Raw genomic sequence first — 20,637 nt, 5'->3', positions numbered from 1 at the left:
GTCCTTATACGGCAATAAACTGTCTCGGTAATGCTTCATCGTAAGTTCCACTGTCTATTTACGAACGGATGAGCATACAGCTTACAAGCTTCGATTTTTTATATAAGCGATGCCTTCTGTTTTCAAAGATAAAAGTAAATTCCGTTACATTCTCTCCGTGGCCGACTGGACTAAAAGTACGCATTATTTTTGTTTGTTTCGTTCGAGACTTTAGGAGCGCTAAGTAGGACACGTACAAGGGACTGGTGCATGAAAAGTATTTAGAAACATCACCGTCGCTGTCAGTTGTTGTCGGCAGAGCTCACGTACGCGACACGATCATTTTAACTGTGAACCTCGCCAACTAATACAGTAAAAATTTTTACATGACGGGAAGCAAAAAACACATTAACCTGGCTTCGTTTAGTTCGAAGCGGAAAAACATTAAGTTTTTTAACACAAACATATATTATTAACTTTCTGCAAAAAAAATGTAATTTTTAAATTAAAAACATAACGATAAACATGAAGACGTGACACTTATTTTGTAATATGTAGGTAGTCATTAATGAGACAAACATTTCCTTGTCCAAGTGTTAAGGAAACACGCACAAGCAGTTTGTTTGCTGGCCGTTCAACTCACGTCTCCAGAGACTGCCCGCGTGCGAACTCTCCCGTTAAGCAAACAAGCCGGCGTGCGGCGCGGCTCGCTGGAGCACCGGCCTCTTGTCGTCTGAGCTCGCGGCGAGCCGGGCCGCTCCCCGACTTCCTGCGCCCAATTTGTAATTCTATTGTGCTCGCAGCGCTGCCGGCGGCATAATTGCGCGGCAATCTGGTGCACCGCTGCGCCCCCGGGGGCGGGCACCGTGAAACTCGCGGCGAGCCGGCACTGCGTCGCGCCCGGCGAGGAATTCAGAGTTGGGTTTGCAGACCGCTGCCGCCAAGCTACCACCCCCTCACCCCTTGCTGTAAGGAAACTACCACCCTCCAACCCCCCTGCTGTTAGAAAACTGCAACCCTGCCACCCCCTCCCCTGCTACAAGGAAACTGCCACCCTCCAACCACCCTGCTGTAAGGAAACTGCCACCCTCCAACCCCCCTGCTGTTAGAAAACTGCAACACTGCCACCCCCTCCCCTGCTACAAGGAAACTGCCACCCTCCAACCCCCCTGCTGTAATGAAACTGCAGCCCTGCTACCCGCCTTGCTATAAGGAAACTGCCACCCTCCAACCCCCCTGCTGTAAGGAAACTGCAACCCTGCTACCCCCTTGCTATAAGGAAACTGCCACCCTAAAACACCCCTGCTGTAAGGAAACTGTAACCCTGCTACCCACCTTGCTCTAAGGAAACTGCCATCCTCCAACGCCCCTGCTGTAAGGAAACTGCAACCCTGCTACCCCCTTGCTATAAGGAAACTGCCACCCTCCAACGCCCCTGCTGTAAGGAAAGTGCAACCCTGCTACCCCCCTTGCTACAAGGAAACTACCACCCTCCAACAACCCTGCTGTAAGGAAACTGCCACCCTCCAACCCCCCTGCTGTAAGAAAACTGCAACCCTGCCACCCCCCTGCTACAAGGAAACTGCCACCCTCCAACCACCCTGCTGTAAGGAAACTGCAACCCTGCCACCCCCCACTGCTACAAGGAAACTGCCACCCTCCAACCCCCCTGCTGTAAGAAAACTGCAACCCTGCCACCCCCCACTGCTACAAGGAAACTGCCACCCTCCAACCACCCTGCTGTAAGGAAACTGCAGCCCTGCAACCCCTCCCCCCCCCCCCCGTGCTGGAAGGAAACAGCCGCCGCCACTGAGTCCCACGTCGCTGCGAGTCTTCAATCAGTATCATACAGTATGTCCATAAAATAATGTCACTGCTATGAATTTTAATAGCATCAACTGTAGGCGTTGTAGTGTTGTTTCAAGGTCACAGTGAAAGTGTAATTCAAAATATTTTAGGTAAACGCATGCGTGAGTATTTATTTGATTTTTGACGTGACAACGTCTAATAAATCGATGAACGCTGGCTGCACACACGAAAAATTGTCCCACTACGGATTTGTCCTGTTTTTTTTTTGTTTTTTTTTTTTGGTAATTATTTGTGATGAGTTTTTATTTGATCAACTAAATCACTCACCGTATTATAGTTATGATCCCACGAGCGTGTAAATATTTCGAGTACAACAGAGAATATGCTAGTTAAAAGAAATTCAAAGAAATATCGTGCGTGGAATATTATTAATTTATAACATCTGAAACAATTGTTCCCAATATGGCCTCGTACCAACCGATAGGTTGACTGATCAAATCCCAGCGGCAGAAATTTTATTTTTGTACTTGTAAAAATAAATACGGTGCGCACGACACTTCAAAAGTGATAAATATATTTCAATTAATGAATGCAAATAAAAGTAGATTTATTAATTTAATTGTACATTTCATTTCACTCCTTCTTTGTATCCACACAAAATAGTGCTAATTCAATAAAAATGATTAAATTTTATTCATAAAAGAATGCAGAGGTAGATTTTATCATACAAAAGATAGAAAAATTAAAAAAAAAATTATTTCTCAAAGAATATAATATTTTTAATGCCTAAATGGTTTGGTTGCAAAAACCTATTACGGCTCAGTCACAGGCCGAATATGATATTTCATTTTCTTCTGGATCAATCATTTCATCAATGTTTTGTTATGACGTTGTCACGTTAAACTATCGTCCGTAAACCGACTTTACAGACAACCAATTTTTTTTTCTCGCTCGCAGCGCCACCTGTGCAAAATGGCGATTCCTAAGCGTAATTTCCCCAATTAGAAGAGGGTAAACCTGTGAACTTGACAACAGGATGGAGCCCCTCCCCATTGGAATCTCTTTGAACGAGAGTGGTTGAACGTCGAAGTACCTGACCGTTGGATTGGTCGCAGCGGGCGAGTGTGGGCGGTCAGGCAGCGAACTGCCCAGGGTTTTCCGAGCTGCTTCCACGCCAGTCACTATGGCGTAGAGACCTGAAAAATTCGCGGTTTCGATGGCCTTCAGGATAGACTGCACATACCCATGTACACTCGGGCCAATAACGCAAGTTCATTGGCTGCCGACTAGTAAGTCGTCTCAGCTGGTTTGTCTGTGATTCGATTCTTCTTTGGTTGAGGGTTTATAACTGGTTGAGATTCGTCCAGATGAACAGTAAGCCAAGAGCAAAACTTATCTAAGAGGTATATGTGTTTGAATTCTAGCCTATCACCGAATGAATCCGCGAATTTTGCAGGTCTCTAACTATGGGTAGAGACCCGGAAAATTCGCGGGTTCAATGGCCTCCAGGATAGACTCCAATATCCTCTACACACTCGGGCAAATGCCAACTGTTCATTGGCTGCTGACTTGTGAGTCGTCTCGAATGGGTGGCCTGTGATTCGACACTTCTATGAGTGAGGGTCTCTAATTGGCCCTCAGTCCTCCAGATTAACAGTGAACCAATGACAGAAGCAGCACTAAGGTATAATTATTTGAATTTTAGCATAACACGAAATGAACCCGCGAATTTTCCGGGTCTCTAACTATGGGTTCAGCTTATGGAATCACCACGGCTACGATACCGACCAACACTCGGAAGAAGAAAACTTTGTAGCATCAGACTTTTGGCAGTTGTCAAATTGCCTGGAAGTGCCGAAATATATCATCTTGAATTGATTTTCTGCGCGTTACTTTTCGGCTACCAGAATAAGTCAGCTGAGAGGTCATTATTTTCCTTCATATTTTGCTATACCCTTATATATACATATTTACTTAAGTTTAAAGTCTGCAATAATTTTTTCTACTTTGCATTGAATTAAGCTCTTGTTTACCCACTACCGATGTAAGCTACCTCAACCTTTAATTTTCTTAGCATAGTTTTTGAAGAGAAACGTATGCATGCATTTATTATTTTTAGTGCCCATTTATTGATTTTTTATACAACCGTTTTGATGTTTACTGGAAGTTTTATCACACTGTATGATAAAGCATGAACATAAACTTATTAATAGATTTTTTAGGCAAACGGTTATTGTATTTACGAAATACGTTAAAGTAGAGACCTGAAGATGTCGATTTGTAAGCTGTATTTATATTTACGGTTATTTGTCTATATGTTTATTTTACTATCATTCGTTTTACACTGGTAAAAGTAAAGGAGATTTAGCATAGATCTGAGCATTTTTGTGGCCTACAAATATGTCCACTCTATTTACTTTTTTTTATCTTTATCATAAAGATATTTTTATTTTAAATTTTTGGTATGGTGTGAGAGACTATATCACATATCAACATGAGAACGTCATTTTATTTTAAATATGCATAATAAGTTCTTTGATGTGGGTTATCTTTTGATATTCACCGTGTAATTTAGGGAATTTTTGGAACGTAGCTTAATAACGATTTCCATTAACAGCATTGCTCTTCCACTTTGTGTCACGTGGGAGGCAATTATCGGCAGTTTTTACACGCGGAAGGGGGGTAAATCGTTTTACCCACCTTACATTTGCTTGATGACCAATATGGAGTTATAATTATAAAATAACATGAGTCTACTGATATGCGATTCGTTATTTACATATTTTAAAACCAAAGGTAACACTTTTTTTTTCTCCGAGAAAACAAATTCGCATTACCTTTGATTAGCTTAGCAAATAGGCTACTGTGCTGAATAATTCATTACCTTCATTGTTGCTAAGAAAATAAATGTTATTTGACTATTTTTAGTTAAAAAAATTTAAATGGTTAAAAATATACAACATTTTTGAATACATCAAACTTAATATTTTCGTTAAAATCCCAATAGTGTCTTCCAAGTATTTTAGTGCAGGTTGGCTTTCTTGTAATGCAACCATTAAATGTGGACTTCTGGTAAGAAGTTATATCTCCCTCTTAAAGTTGCGGAGAAAAATGGAGAGTCATGGCGCTAATGCCAGCCAGCACGCACATCTTGATTTGTGGAAGAAACCACGCTCATAATTTTTTTTTTTCCCCTTTTGTAAATCGATCAAGATTTCGCCTGTTGCCACCCTCCCCTTGCCGGTCCCCCACCCACCGTTCATACAAGCTCAGTTATGTCACACCTCGCGCCAAGCTGAAGGCAAGAAGACTGAACAATCCCCACCTCCGTCATTGTTACTCTAAAACCCCCCCCCCCCCCCGACAAACACAGCCACTCCGCGAGGGAAAATAACAGCTCGGTCGACAATGACACTCGATGGGCGACCTAATTTCCGGTCCGCGCAGCCACTTCCGGCCACTCCCCCCCCCCCCTCCCTCATCACGAACTTCTCCGGGTCTCCCTCCCGTACCAGCCCAGAGATTCATGTGTTACCCTTCACTTAATTTTCAGCAAAAGTATGCATATACTCATTTAACGTAATACATATGTTAGTTGGTGGTTTGATTTCGTACTATTGAACTTGTATTTTTTTTTTTTTAATTTTTACCAAGCGCGTAAGTTTTTTTTACCAGCACCCATTTTATCGCCATCTTATCAAGTGTTATGTCAAATCGTTTATTTTGGATAGGTAATTGTAGTTTATTTACAAATGTGGTTAAGTACAGGAGAAGACGCCACCTACAAAGACGTTAAATAAATAAAGCTTGATTCCGCGCGGCATTCCCCGCACTCGAGATTTTGTGGCAAAAAAAAAAAAAGAAGAGTTTGTTATAGAATACGCATGGTTGAGATACGAATACACAATTACTTGCCGATATTTTGAAGGTTATATTTCTTTTATGAGGTGCTTTATATACGCAAACACAAACTTCGAAAATCAAAACTATTTAATGACCAAGTACGATACTTCAGAATTAACGAGTCTTTATACTCGGTCACAGTAGCACTAAGCACCTGGTTTGTATCATACGTATCAAAGAACTTCCGTGGTACCTGTACACGATTATGTGAACTTAAACCATTCTGGCTGGTCCGCGGTAGAAATAAATAAAAGTTTATCACTGAGTTACCAGAGCTGACCGTGTTACAAGTGTTATGTGGGGTTATTTCAGTCCATTATGGATAGAGACCGGTAAAAATTTGCGGATTATTTTTGCGAGAGGTTACAATCATACACGTTTACCTTGTGTTGGGGCACAGTTTATCTGAATAATTAAAATAAAGAAATATTTTGAATGTTTTTACTTATTTATTAATATTAATTGTTTAAAAATTGTATTAATTTATAATGCTAATAAATTATACATTCAGGAACACAACCTCACTAATATAAATAGACTTGAAAATTTTTGCAAACACTATTTATATTACTAATTTTACAATAATTTTTTTTCATTTTATGGGTCATTATTAACATCAATCACTAAATTATAAGATTTAAAATCACATACATAATTTTTATTTGTATGTAGTTTTTTTTTTTTTTTTCATATTATCAAAATTTCTTTGCATGTTGCCCACGCATCGTAAAAATACATTTTCGTAATTATTTCATAACGCGCCTAAAGCAGAATAACTTCGAAAATCTGAATGAATCGTGTGCGATCCGAAGATAAGGTTAAATGTGCAGCGCCAACAAACAGCCTGGCTCCGTAGAGAGAGTACTTGAGCGATGAGACACCGAGGACGGACACCCGGACACCTGGACACCTGGACACCTGGACACCTGGGCACCCGAACACCCGGACACCCGGACACCCGAACACCTGGACGCCGAGGCCCGAGGCGGCAGCCAGCGCACGCGGAGGAACGCGAGGCTACCCGACACCGCCTCCCGGGAACAATGGCTCGTCCCGTTAATTGACACGTAACGGGCGGCGCGGGGGTCCTCCCAAAAGGAAACCCGGCTGCCGACGACAGCACGGACCAGGAAGTGCCAGCTGCCTGCGACTGAAAGGTGTGAGCGGACCAATCACATCCGCCGTCGCTGCAGTCCACGAGCGCGCTTGGCGAGGGAGGGAGGTGGGAGCATCCGGCCAGCTCGAACACGACTGCTTCTGCGCATGACGTCACGCTGCCAACTTCTCACTGAAGCTTCTTGCGTAAAATTTAAACTCGTCAACACTGGGATCGTTTTCATATAGTAACCATTCATAAATTAGGTGGCTCCTTTTTTTTTTTCTACTAGATGCAATCACTGCTGAGTTGTTGGCCGACGCAAGATGTTGGACGACTTCCGCGATGGCTGGTCCACTCGTGCCTCCCGCCACTTAGTGTTATTTCCGGTCACGCCCCTGGGAAAGTCAGCGCCGCGGCAGACTCTCAAGCAGAGCCCTTGATGGAAGAGGGGGGGGGGGGGGGAGAGGAAACCCCCATCTGTCAACACCGTCTTGTTCTCTCCTGCAGACGACACGCCGCTGACAGAACTGTCCCCGGGGAAGTCATCAGTGCCGAGTGTCACGTCACTAGGAGAATAGAGGGGATGACGAGGCAGCAACCCTTTGCGGCGATGGCCACTTCCTGTCGGGGTTAACACGACCACATTACAACCCTCATTTGTCATCTCACCTGCCCGGCTACACCGCCGTCGGGCGGTAGAAAAACAGGGGTGTGTCGAGGCAAAAACATGAGGCAAATAAGGACGGCATCCGTGGAACAAAAAAAAAACCGGGAATAATTGCGTAGTATTTTCCGTCAGTCAGATATTCTATGCAGGTTTTACCCTGGGTCCAACTTTACTTGGCATAGTCTAGATCTAACATAGGGGAGTTAAGTCGTTGCATCAATCACTGCCATGGCTGGCCAATCCTCGAACAAAGCACTCGATGCATAGCTGAAACCCAGCATGATCAGGTGTAAAGGCTCCTGCCTGGGACGCTAAAACCCAGACCTCTCCCGCACATAGGTTTCAGTTAAGTCAGGAAAATCAAAAACAAAAAAAATTGGTTGTTTGTAAAGTCGGTTTACGGACGATAGTTTAACGTGACAACGTCATAACAAAACATTGATGAAATTATTGCATACTTTTATGAATAAAATTGAATCATTTTTATTGAATTATCATTATTTTGTATGGATACAAAGAAAGAGTGAAATGAAATCTACAATTTAATTGATAAATTTACTTTTATTTGCACTCATTAATTCAAATATGTTTATTACTTTAACGAACAGATAAATTTAACTATAACTTTTATACGTGTTTGCTATTTAACTTCTTCCAATCTGTGTTATTCTGTTAAGGATAGGACGATGATAGGAAAAGTGGGAAACGAATGGGAGTGTTTCAAGTTTAACGTGCCTCGAAAAAGTCAACTCGATGGTTGTTCCAATCGAGTGGAAGAGAGATAGATGCGGCGCAAGCGTACAATGAGCGTAACGGGACACTTTTTCGTGCGTGCAGCCGGCGTTCGTCGATTTATTAGACGTTGTCACGTCAAAAAAAAAAATGTTCTTTGGCGTCGCCGAGGGCCGCGGCTCACTGCAACTGGGTCTTGAAGCTACCGTCGTCTTCACACACTGCGCGATATCGTGCGACGCGAACCAACAGTTTACCTTCCCGCGGGACGAGATACCGTAATCAACATACATGTCGAATCTCTTCACCTCGTTTCACAGGATCAAGAAAAGGAGACAAAACATGTAGCAAACTGGGCACGGCGGCGATGCCGTCGTTGCACGGGTGTTATTGTTTGCGACGGAAACTATTTTTGTTGTGTACCAGACTATCCGTCTGTAAACTGCGGGTATGTCGGTAGCTTCCGCGGCTTTGTCGTGACCAGCGCAGCGTCTGGTTGAGCCGACACCGGCACGGCAGTGGGGCAGGAGGGCTGGGTAGGGAGGGAGCAGTTAGGCGGTCCGCCAGGGACCTCACAGACTCTGGCCCGGCGGCTGCCGAGTTAGCACCTGCCACTTAGAGCGTCGCCGCTCTTCCTGGGAGCTGCAACAAAAGAGCAGCGCCGGCGAGAGCTCAGGGGGAAGGGCGGGAAAACACCTCCCGGCATGCCTCGCGCTCCGGGCGCGGACGGACGACCGATTCGAGGATTCGTTACGTGGAAACCTTTCAGTTCAAAACACTCGTGCCTTAATTCAGCGTAATTATCTCGGAACGCACGACAACGGCGGTGTGTGCTGGTTGACAAAGACGTACACGTAAACACGCGCAGAACAAGCCATAAACCAGCCGATGTCGAATGTTAAATGTTTGGACAACACAGAAAAATCAGTGGAAGGAATTCGGTCAGAAAAAAATTACAGCACGAACGAACACAATAATCTGACAACCAGAACGTTGCAAAATATACACTAAATACTGAAGGAAAAAAAAAAACTCCGAGCAACACAACTTTTATCCCACAGGAATAATAATTCGATTAACGTGTGCTTATTTAGTGCTGCTTTTGCCATCGGTTCACTTGTTTCGTTCTGGAAGACTGCGAGCCAAAGAGAAACCTCGACTTATTCACAGACGACTTTTTTTTTCGGTTAAAACACTCGCCCCTCCTGCCCCCTCGCGAGATTCCTATAGATTTGCACGCCTGCTTGATTACATGCAGACAAGTTGAGTCTCGCCTGGAGTGAAATGAACCTGCGACATAACCGCGGATCTATCTGGCTATGATAAGAAGCCACACCCAGGTTCGCCTGGAGAGAGATATCGGGGAAAAAGCACCCGACCGAAAAACCAGGATGGCCGGACTCTATGTAGATTGGAAACGTGGTCACGTCTTCGCCCGGCGAACGAAGCGGTCAATCTCGTGTCCGCGCCGCGCCCTTCCGTCCACTTATTTATATCACAATTTCTCAAACTCCCCGGGAGGCGATGACCGTCCTCGACGTCACATTAATTACCGCGCCGCGCCTCGCGCTGGCGGGCGAACCAGCGCCGAAAATGGATTTCCTTCGCTGTTTTTATTTTTACCCGTCGTTGCGACGAAGGACATAACAAGTCGCCGGGCCCGTCCAGGAAGTAGTCAGTCGCCCCGACGAGCAGCCAGCGGGAGATCAGCGTCGCTGGAGCAGCACGCGACACTCGACCTTAAGAGCATCACAGGCTGCGCGGCTCCTGTGATGCCTGGCCGAGGACGTGTTCACCGGCTGACAAAGGGCATCTTCACACGATGTGCTGGCTGTTTCTTGATGAGTTTCAGTTGTGACATATGTCAAACCATGTTGCACGTCTTTAAAACACTCAAGTACCAAAATTTATGTTCGTAAACTTCATTACTTCCAGCTCCCGAGTTCGTTGATTCTTTACATATGTCGTCTCCTTCCCCCACTCACTCTCTATGTTGTTTTTATTTCATGTTTACTAAAATGTCTCTTGCGGCATTTGGTTCAATGTTTTCTTTTATATTACGACTAACCACACATAGACTTATTTTCTTTTTTTTCCCCTCCTCCGATCATGGTATTCTTTACTTTGCACCAGCCACCTGCATGGTTCTGATTCGTGCGTTCTTTTGAACTCTTCCATTGCGTCACGAGGCATGGTTCTGCAGCATCCACCGAACTGGACCACACGCGCTCAGGCCCAGTAGCGCCTCCGAGACCTGTCGTGCCACACAAGCTCCGCGTATCTCCAAGGCCTGGCCTGTCATCTGAGGACCTCAGGGACGTGTGTAAGGTCCTCGCAGCTCGTCATCAGACTCTAAACACATCTACCGTATCACCGAGTGAGAGCCCTGTCGAGTTTTAATGCACTGTTATGAAGATGTAAGAGGGAGCGAAATTATATCCGTAAAGACACCTGCTATTGTTCGCAGCTTGTCTTTGTTCTCAGAAAACGTTTACGCATAAGTTTTAAATGACTAATAAAACACCCACAAGATATTTCATTGGTATCAGATCCTTCTACAACGTATTTTACACTTGGATATAATCCACGAATAAGCATCGAAACAGCAGACGCGTTGTTACAAAGTACTTAGCGTGTTGGGCTGTCACGTGAAGCACGAGTCCTCTGTCCTAGATAAGTAAATTACCGACACTAAATCCTCAGTCTGGCTGATTGGAACACGACTTTGGTCGCTGCGCGCAACTCCACGGCGAGGCTGGCTGTGTGACGTCACAGACCGGTCAAGAGAGGCGACCATTTGGCTACAAGAGTCATGTGTGCTCGCCCTGAAGGGCCACTCTGCCTCGTGCATCAAACACATCATCGCCTGTACGCACAACACAGTGAATTGGAGTGCGGTCATTAAAACGCAACATAACTCTAGCAGTTATTAATCAATGAACATAATTTACGCCGCACGGATTTCTGTGCAAGCATGTATACAACAGTTTACTGCGAACAGTGAATGTAAGTACACGATGTTCTGACACTAGAACACACGCTTTACCGTACAAACCTAACCAAAACAAAGCTAGAAATCGGGAAAATCGTACATGCCATGCATAGAGTGGTGTAAAACATTTGTTGGGTAGAGTATATTTTGAAATAATGAAAATGATTAGTGTTGTACGTCCTTTTACAGCTTGACCAAGGCGACTTTCTCACAGCTAAAATTAAATAACACACATCGGTGCCAAGAGGAATAAAAACACGCAGTAATGTGCAGTGCTTGTATGTACTTCCCAAGCAGAGCGAGCGAACAGCGAGCCACCTAGAATGTGTAGAGCACAATGAAGCTCGCTTCACCGTGTGAGCTGCTGGGAAGACATCTCGGAGCGGCGTATGCTCATCTAAATGCAAATGAGCGCGACATGAGGTCCCGAGCTCATGAGCGGGCCGTTACAGATAGCAAGTCCGGGGCGGAGGCGCTACCACAACAGCGGGGAACAGCCGCCTCGCGCAGTTTAACGATGTACTGTGCGTACCTCGCACCAGCATCGGTCGAACAGGGCAAATTACCCTCAGCGTGGGAGCTCCCGGCAACCACCGACACTCTTCATACCCGTCCAGTGGATACACTTGTAGAGCGGGGTTATGCTTCGACACAACGTCTCTCTGTACGAGTAACGTGTTTTTGTTTTCTTTACTGGCGGTAGTGTTTACAAGTATGACAAATTAAATCATTTCCCTGGTGTGTAACACGAGTTTTATTGATGTTAGTTGTTTGTAGATACATCTTCTACAGCTGAAATGTAAATATAGAAGCCGTTTTCGTGTACAGGTTGAGTTTTCTTGCTATGGTTATGTTTTATTGGGGAAAAAAATTCTGTTACCAGCAGTTTTCTAGATGTTGGCCTCGTTTCTACTTCGCCCCCTGGTACTCATCTCAGGAAACAGTGTGTGGCCCACTGATGACTTTAGTGGACAGCAGTTCTATAGGTTAAACAATTGGTCGTTCAGATTAGCGGATTATTAGGCAGCTCACGTCACTGATCCTCACGGCTTATTAAATTACTTGAACGTCTGTTTCTTTCGTCATATAATCCCGAACTGTATAAGATTATATTGTTTTTAGCTAACAGTATTCATCTGAGCGGTTTTAGTCATTTTGTCCAGATAGGCTACGACGCTTGCATGATGTTTTCACTATTCACTGATCTTGTTTAATGTCCATTTATAACTACTTCTGATGTTCTTTATCTTATTTCACGTTGTTTAGCAAGTTAATGCTGTCTGCGAAATGATAGGGTGAGGCCCGGAGCCGTGACATTTGGTACATGGATTCTCCAGGGCAGTTCGTTTGCACCTCAAAGAGTTTTTTTTAATTCGTTTATTTATTTAGTGTTATTTTAGCGTTTTGCTCCTACATTTATCAGATAATCTCATAGGAAACGTTTATTCCACTGTTGATGCTTTATTCACTTTCGGATCTTAAGTCTTTCTGTAGGACTAATCATCTATTCCGTCATGTTGACAAAGTATTGTTAAATAAATACGGTATTTGAATGCTTTTAAAAACTGCTGAATCCAATATGGCGTCTTTATTATGTATTTCTTTCCTTTATCTTAGCTCTAACGATTTTTTTGTTTCATAAATTTTATTTTCAAAATTTGAAATTATTTTTTTTTTTTGCTCCGAGGCGTGGCGGGCGTACTCACGAGGAGCGGCATGTATGAGAATCCGCGCAAGAGTGTTCTGCCTGTAGACCGCCGCGGCGGATCACGGATGCATAAGATGGTATCTAAATATTTCGACAATAAATTATCAACGGCGTACGTATGTCCGTATATTTTTGTTTACTTCCGCCACTGGTACAAATGTTCAAATTGTACAACAAATTGCATGCGGTGAAGACACTGCTTTGTTTTCCCCAGATGCTGATGCCAGAAGCATGGGCGTCGCAAGGATATATTTTTTGGGGGGGACTGCAATTGATTTAGTTGTTGAGGAATATCCATCCCCTGGAAAAAAAATTGGGGTTTGTAGATGCAAAAAGGTGGTTTTTAGGCATTTTTCTTTCCTAAACATTCTAATTATAGTTGGTTGCAATAAATAATTTATTTTTTATAAAAAATATTTTCAGAGAACAAATTTGTAAATACACAGTGCTCACATTACCACGATTGGACTAAATGCACCGTGCGCAACATATGGGTTATATCACAGAAATCATATTGTTAATATAACTACGAAACTCAATACCTACATATATTATTGGAGGGGACGAAATTGAAGACTTTTATTATTGGGGGGGACGTGTCCCCCCCCCCCCCCCCCCCCCGTCCCAGCCGGTTGCGACGCCCATGCCAGAAGTGTTGACCCTCGGCGCGTGTCTCGGCGCCAGAGGGCCTGGAAGAGGGCCTGCTAGGCCCTGCTAGGCCCTGCCAGGGCCTGCGAGGGTCTCCTCGGAGGGAAGACACGCCTGAGCTGGCGGCTCGCCCGATTATAAATTACCATAATTGTGGAACGTGCAGTCGGCTCGAAGAGCCGGACGTGGTTGAACCTCGAGGGCGATCATCACGTGGCACGAGGAGGGGTGGGGGAGGGGTTGTAAGGGCTTAACGCGGCGAGGTGTGGTCGGCGAGACAGGGGCTAGTTCCCCTAGCATCTCCCGCGCGCCAGACCTCAGAAGTATTAAAGCTGAGATGCGATGCGAGCTGGAGAGTTGTGTGGAGTCTACTTGCACGCGGGACACACGCCCTTTAAGCGCTTTAAACCAAAACATTTTTTTTTTAAAGTGTTCCTATCCTCTTTGTTCGGGAAGCTGACGCACAACAGTCAAGACAAAAAAAAACACGAGGGAAGGGGGGCGACAAGCTCCTTTTCCCGTCAAGGTGCATTTCTCACGAGCACCGAGTGGTAACCTAAAGCGTAGCGGAATGGGCAGTATTGTTCGCTGTGTTGGTGAGGCGCAGTGATAGAGCAGCCGAGACATGACCTCTACGCGCAGATCTCTTACGTGAATAGCTTTCTTCTCATCTTGCAGTGCAACTATGGCATTTTTAGAAAGGCGACCCCAACAATTAATAGGTGGAATAACTGCAGCGTGTTTCCTCTACTGTGAATGGCATCTTGAAAGAATTTTGGTTCCGGTAGCTTTTCTGATTTAAAGGCCGGATCACCAACACCGGTGCTGCGACGCAAGATGGCAGATCGCAGAACCGTGCTCCAAGGCTCGCCACATCCACGCTGACCCCGCCGGGCAAGGTCGTAGGCCCATTGTCGCGACCAAACAGCCGCGGAGGATCGGCGGGTGGGGGGGAGGTGGTGATAGTTCACGACGAGTCCAGGGCACGCGATGCCCCCAATTAGCATACCTGGCGGGCGGCATGCAAATAGACGTCGATTAGCGCCGCTCCGGCAAGAAGACACTCCCCCCCACGCCCTCCCCCTTAATTAATGGACTCTCCCCCTTTTTCCCTCCCTACGTCGCCAATTAAGTGGCGATCCCATCGAGCGGGCAGCCAACTACATATTTCACGGGCAATTACGTCCCGCTAGGTTGGCAAGACGCGCCGCGCCAGTTGCCATTAGCCCCGCTGTCCACACCGCGCTTCTGCGCGAATATATATACATATAAAGGCTGATCGTGTAAACCTGTCATCGTGGCGCTTGAAGAACGCTTCACCGGGTGTTATTGTCGTTATGCGTTATTGGCCGGCCGCGATCAGCTACCGAGGTGCCGCGGTCCGAACGGCCGTGTGCTGAATACATTACCCTTAACACGGCCATCAATCTTCCTGTGAAGCGTTTTCGCAGTGGCGGCTGGCGAGTTCTTGCTGGGGAGGAAATTATGCAACTATGCATGCCTGACAGCATAGCCTGCTATAAATGCTAGTTTAATAAACAGCACTGTATCAAAATGAAATTACACGTAACTGCGCGTAATTTATTATAAAAACACTTCCTGCTACGGGGAGCGGCCATACAATCAATCAAAATGGTATGAAATCAGAAAAAAAAAAAATATCATCTTCAGTTTTTACGTTATTTTTTATTAAGGAAACTTATTTTCAAATTTTTAAACACGTTTTTTCAGTTTATGTTTTGATATAACGACAACATAGACCTAAAATTATGTTTACGTAAAGGTTAATGTTACACGTGATCTAAAGAAAAGAAAAAATTGTCATATAAGGGAACAAATAGACAAAAAAATCAACTGTGAACCGAGTTTAGTTGCTTGCTCTTTAACTCTCTTTTGGCGTCTTCTAAGGACTTTTAATGTTGGTTAATTTATGTTTTGAAACCAATTTTATGGGAATAAATTGGAAAAAACATTAAAGTAAATCTTTGTAGTCTTCGATTAATTCAATAAATCGTTAAATTTCCAAATATTTTCAGGCTATTCAAACAACAGGAATATTTTTTTCTTAACAAGAAGGTCATTGATGGTCATCTCAGACAAGAACGTCAAAGTCGCAGTTCTTGTAATATATTTTTTCCTTCACGGACGCCTAAGTTGACAGTAACATTATCCAATAATTTAAACCCGCGAAGAACGCTCGTAACACTCTGTTAGTGACTGCTGGTTGCGTCGACAATATGGAAAATCTGTGGCTGCGGCAGGGCCAAACCACTGTTTCATCAACGAAATTCTGTCATTAAAACGTTCAATTTGTTTTATGCAGGTACTCCCATACGGTTAAGAAAATACGCTTAAAATAAGTACGGTTGGAAATACGTGAACTTTTCTCTCTCTGAGAATGCAGTCTTAAATAATAGGTACTTAGTTAAAATTTCTCGGCTGTTTCAGAACATAAGGAGGATGTTTGTTCCATAACGATCTTGAAGTCGGGCCAAATCTTTCCCCATTCCCTCCTTCTCGATATTTCTCCACCTCGCGCCAACAAACACTGCGGAACTTCAACTGTCGACATTAAGAACCATTTAACGAGCTTAGCTCGTGTCGCAAACCCGTGACAGCGCTCCAACTGCTGAGTCCCAAATTCGAGCAGCTGTGAGGCTTCAGGCAACATCAGTCCATGCAGAAAACAACTTCAGTACATAATCAGGCAACATAGAGCTGGAAATTGAAAGGTTATTTTAAAATTAATATGTTCAATAATTTAAGATTTTTTTTTCCCATTTGAACTTTTAATGCATTATTTGAACGGATATTCCAATGAGAAATTGTTTTAAGGTGTCTTTTTATATACCTACGCCATTGCTGGTTATATCCTATGTCAGTCTTGTAACAGATATTAGTTCCCGAAACGTCGCTATTGTTGTCTTAGGAAACCTAATGTGTTCTTCTGCGCTGTCGTTTTTTTAGTTTCGTCGCCGAGTTCGCCTGTGCGTCTCTGTGTCGTTGTGTTGTCCACATTGTCTGTTTAGTATCATCGTTGGTTCCTTTGTTTGTCACTGGGTTGTTTTTATCTTTATTTACTGTAATTTTTGCTACTGTCTCGCAGCCTACTGTGTCCCGTCTGTGCTGTCTTGTGTTTTTAATATTTTGACATCGGCTGATTTTGGCTTGTTTCAGTGTTTTTTTTCGTATTATTTTTATTTTGGGCGATTATTGAGGTTTCTCTGTGGCATACAGTGTAAATCAGCAATGGTGCAAGTCCAACAAAACCATTTTTAAATCAACAGAAACCATACCACCCCAACCCTCTGTTAAAAAAAATGCCTCGACGCGAGGCAGTCGCGGGAGGCGAGCGGAGACGCCAGCTCTGCCCTGCTCGAAGACGGGCCTCACCAGCGGCGGGCAGGCGCTAACGAGGAGTGATGGCGTCGACTCCCCCCTTAGCGCGGCCGCCGCTCTCATTGCGGCCTAACGACGCCGTAAACCCGCGGCGCGCCGTTCCATTGTAATTATCAGGACGGCGGGAACGAGCTCGCTCGTTGGTGCTGCCGCGCCAGACTCCGCCACAGCCACAGCCACGCCTGGCGCCGTCCACATCGGTCACCGCGCCAGGGTCTCCCCCGCCGGGTCTCCTGGGGTTCTTCCTATAGGTTCGTCCACACACCGATCTAATAAGCTCCTTCAATATTCAAAACTTGAAACCTCCTGGAAACAAGGTTCCGAGCAGCCTTCGAAATCTGCGCGGGAAAGGAAGACGAAAACGCACAAGACAACAAAAGAACCGTTCTATTAGGGATCAGGGAAGATTTAATGCGTGTGTAAGTAAAACAAATTAATTAGAAAATAAAGTAGCACGCAAATAATTTAATTAAGGTTACATCACGGTTAAAAAGGCATTTCTACAAATTTATTCCAAGTAAAAAAATAAAATGTGAGACTCTCATATGTACATATAAACAGGTAGCGTGACGTAAAAAACCAAGTGGCTACGTAATATCATTACCAAAAGGAGTTCATCCAACAATTAAATAAGAAAAGATAATGGATTACATACTTATTACGTACAGCGACAATATGACGTGCTGTCAATTAAGGCAAATGCAAAAAAAAATTGATTACATGAAGTTATACACCTATCAGAGTTAACACAGCGACTCGTACGGTGTTAAGGCTTAAAAGTAAATTCCCGCGTAATTTTAAGACTGCTGAAAGTATCATAAACACTTTCCAAGATTTATCCAGCTAAAATACGTCAAGAGATTTTAACATGACGCATCACAAACGGAATGATTGATACGCAAGAAAACATTATGCTTATTCAAAACACGGTGTATCAAAATTCTACGTTTCCAAAACCTGTAAAATACCATGGCTAATAAACTAAAAAAAATTTCAATAACTTAAATTTATAAAACATGTTTTGATGAAAACAAAGGTGGAAAAATTTTATACAAAAAAAATTGCACCAAATTTTTAAGAGACAGGGACGATTTTTTTGAAAAAATCGTAATGGTCCTAAACTTTTGACTTTTTGTTTTGTAACAGCCAAAACGATGAGAATGGTTTCTGTGTCCAGAAGAAGTCAGGAAGTACAAAGCAAAATTTCTCAAAGGGTGTTACTGACACTCTTGACAGGTACAACTTTGTCTCTTTGCTGAAATGAAAAAATACTTATAGGCCTACTCGTGTTTTGTTGGTTTCCCAGTTACCCCACGATATGTATTTTTTTTTTTACGTTAAATTAACAACTTTATTCCTGGAGGTGTTACTTTCTGATTTCGACTCCATGGAGGAAAGGCGGACCACGGCACCACCCGACGGGCGGAAGAGTCGTCGAGGCTCAGGAGAGAGGGCGCGGGTGGCTGACCCGAAGACACCACATTCTCGACGTGACCGCGAGTCGGCGAGGCCTCGTGGGTTCACGGCCACGTGACCCCCCCCCCCCCCCCCCCCACTCCCTCGAGTGATAGCGGTCCGTCGAGTATGTCCCACGAGCACCCACGGCTCGCGGCTGTCCGCGCCGGGGCATCCGCCGCGCGGTCTCTTCGCGCTGACACGTGACCGCCCTGGCGCGGGACACGGGAAGCTTACAACTCAACGTAGTTTCGGTTCCCAGCAAGAATTTCCGAAGATTTCCGAAGTTTTGCGTTTTTTGTATTAACGCCACTTCTGCCGCTAAATCAGAAGTTTCCAATGAAAACAAACATGTTGTGACTGACCTGACCTAACCTTACCCTTCGATTTTTTTTTTTAATTTCAATTTTTTGAGAGAAATCCGAAGTTGCACGAACGTGGTAGGGAACCGAAACTACGTGAGTTGTACGCTTCCCGGCTGGACACAGCCCCGGGCGTAAGCCACTCAAGTTAACAGCTGCAGCTGAGGACTTAGCGTGGAGCACGCGGTGCAAGAACTTAGAAACACGCTATTTGGAAACACTCAGAACTGAATTTTCTCTGAGTTATACCAGTTATAAGTTATGTGGTTCTAACTTGTGTATTTCTAAGCGATGGAAAATATTAAGTAGCTTGGCTTCTGGGTTGTAGCTGCGTCCTTGGCGAATAATTCACCGACGTTTCGGTAGACATTGCAGCCGCCATCATCAGGGAGCAGTAGGTAATGGCAATTATGTTACGTGATATTTGGAAATAATAATAGCTTATAACTGCCATTACATTGCATAAAAACGTAACCAAATAAATTTACTATTGTTTTGGTTTTGTAAAAAAAAAGTTACTATAATTAAAAAAAGTATAATTTTATTGAATGGCGTTATTTTAAATCTCAGAAAAAATATCTAAATTTGGTTTTCAGCAGAAACGCGGACATTTTTTTATAGAAGTATAAACGTGAGTTACGATAATTAGGCTTGTTTCTACACATATGTTACAAATTGTTTATTCTGTATTGACAAGCTAAAATATGTGTTTTTTTTTTTGGGGGGGGGGGGGGGGGTTCAGCTATCAGATTTTGTTGCGTTATAATATTTGAAAAGTATCTTCAGTAAATGGAAAAGAAATAATCATGTAAAATTACCGATAATTGTACATAAATAAGCTCGGTGCCAGAAATTGGGAATTTCCCTTGGTACCATTTTTCTTTGTCTATTTTCGTTTGTCCATATTAACTGCTACCTAGCTTTGGAAATTAATTAAAATTACTTTGTTTCACTGTACACTCCTATTCAAACTTTCCCCAACTGGTTTCATCATGGTTCCCAGCGCATTTCAGCGTTACACGGAAACAACTACCTATGTTACTACAAAATGGTTTCCACAGTAATGCTGAGTTCAGATTCTTACGCGGGACTGTATGTTTTGTGTTGTCCCAGTACCTCCAAAAGTTAAAGGTATTTGTAAACCGTATTAACAGTGCAGGATACAACACAATAAAGTTAAATTTATGAATATTCAGTTATCTTAAAAAAATAGTCTTGCATGAAACATCAATTAAAATATAAAATTATGCTTCAGTTTTCGTAAGAATTAGTACTCGGTATTATCTCGACAAACGTATTAATAAATAAATTTTTTATGAATTTTAAAATTTTTCCCGATTTTCTAGCACAAAAATTACGGATTTTCAAGATGGCGACCGTAACGATAATTGCAACGTTTCTAAATCCGAGATGGCGGGCGTAACGAAACGTGAAATGATGACGTCATACACGTCCAAGATGACAGGCGTAACGAAACACGCAACGCTTTTCAGAATCCAAATGGCGACCGCAACGATACGTGCAACAGTGATTTTTAAATAGCCATGTGTTATGCAAAGTTACAATATGTTTCTTGTAGTATTACAAACTATTTCTTGACAACTGGTCCAGATAGTTTGTCTTCGTGCGCGCGGACGGGCATGTGTCGTTTTGCCTAAAGGCGTTTAGGCAAAACGCCGTTTAGGCAATTGCCGTTAGGCAAAACGCCGTTAGGCAAATCGCCGTTAGGCAAAACGCCGTTGGGCAAAACGCCGTTGGGCAAAACGCCGTTAGGCAAAACGCCGTTAGGCAAATCACCGTTAGGCAAACCGCTGATAGGCAAAACGCCGTTAGGTTAGGTTAGCTTAGGTTAGGTTAGGCAAAATGCCGTTAGGCAAATCGCCT

The 20,637-nt window shown here is 43.8% G+C and overlaps 1 protein-coding gene across 1 annotated transcript in view; it reads right to left on the bottom strand.

The window, feature by feature from the left end:
• Positions 1 to 20,637, bottom strand: part of LOC134542078 (tensin-1) — a 570,362-nt gene that overhangs the window by 428,348 nt on the left and 121,377 nt on the right. The window lies entirely within an intron of this gene.

The sequence above is a fragment of the Bacillus rossius genome, assembly GCF_032445375.1.
Source record: "Bacillus rossius redtenbacheri isolate Brsri chromosome 4 unlocalized genomic scaffold, Brsri_v3 Brsri_v3_scf4_2, whole genome shotgun sequence".
Taxonomy (NCBI): Eukaryota; Metazoa; Arthropoda; class Insecta; order Phasmatodea; family Bacillidae; genus Bacillus; species Bacillus rossius.
Note: the sequence above shows the minus strand (reverse complement) of the source record. Positions and strands in the feature narration are given on the sequence as shown.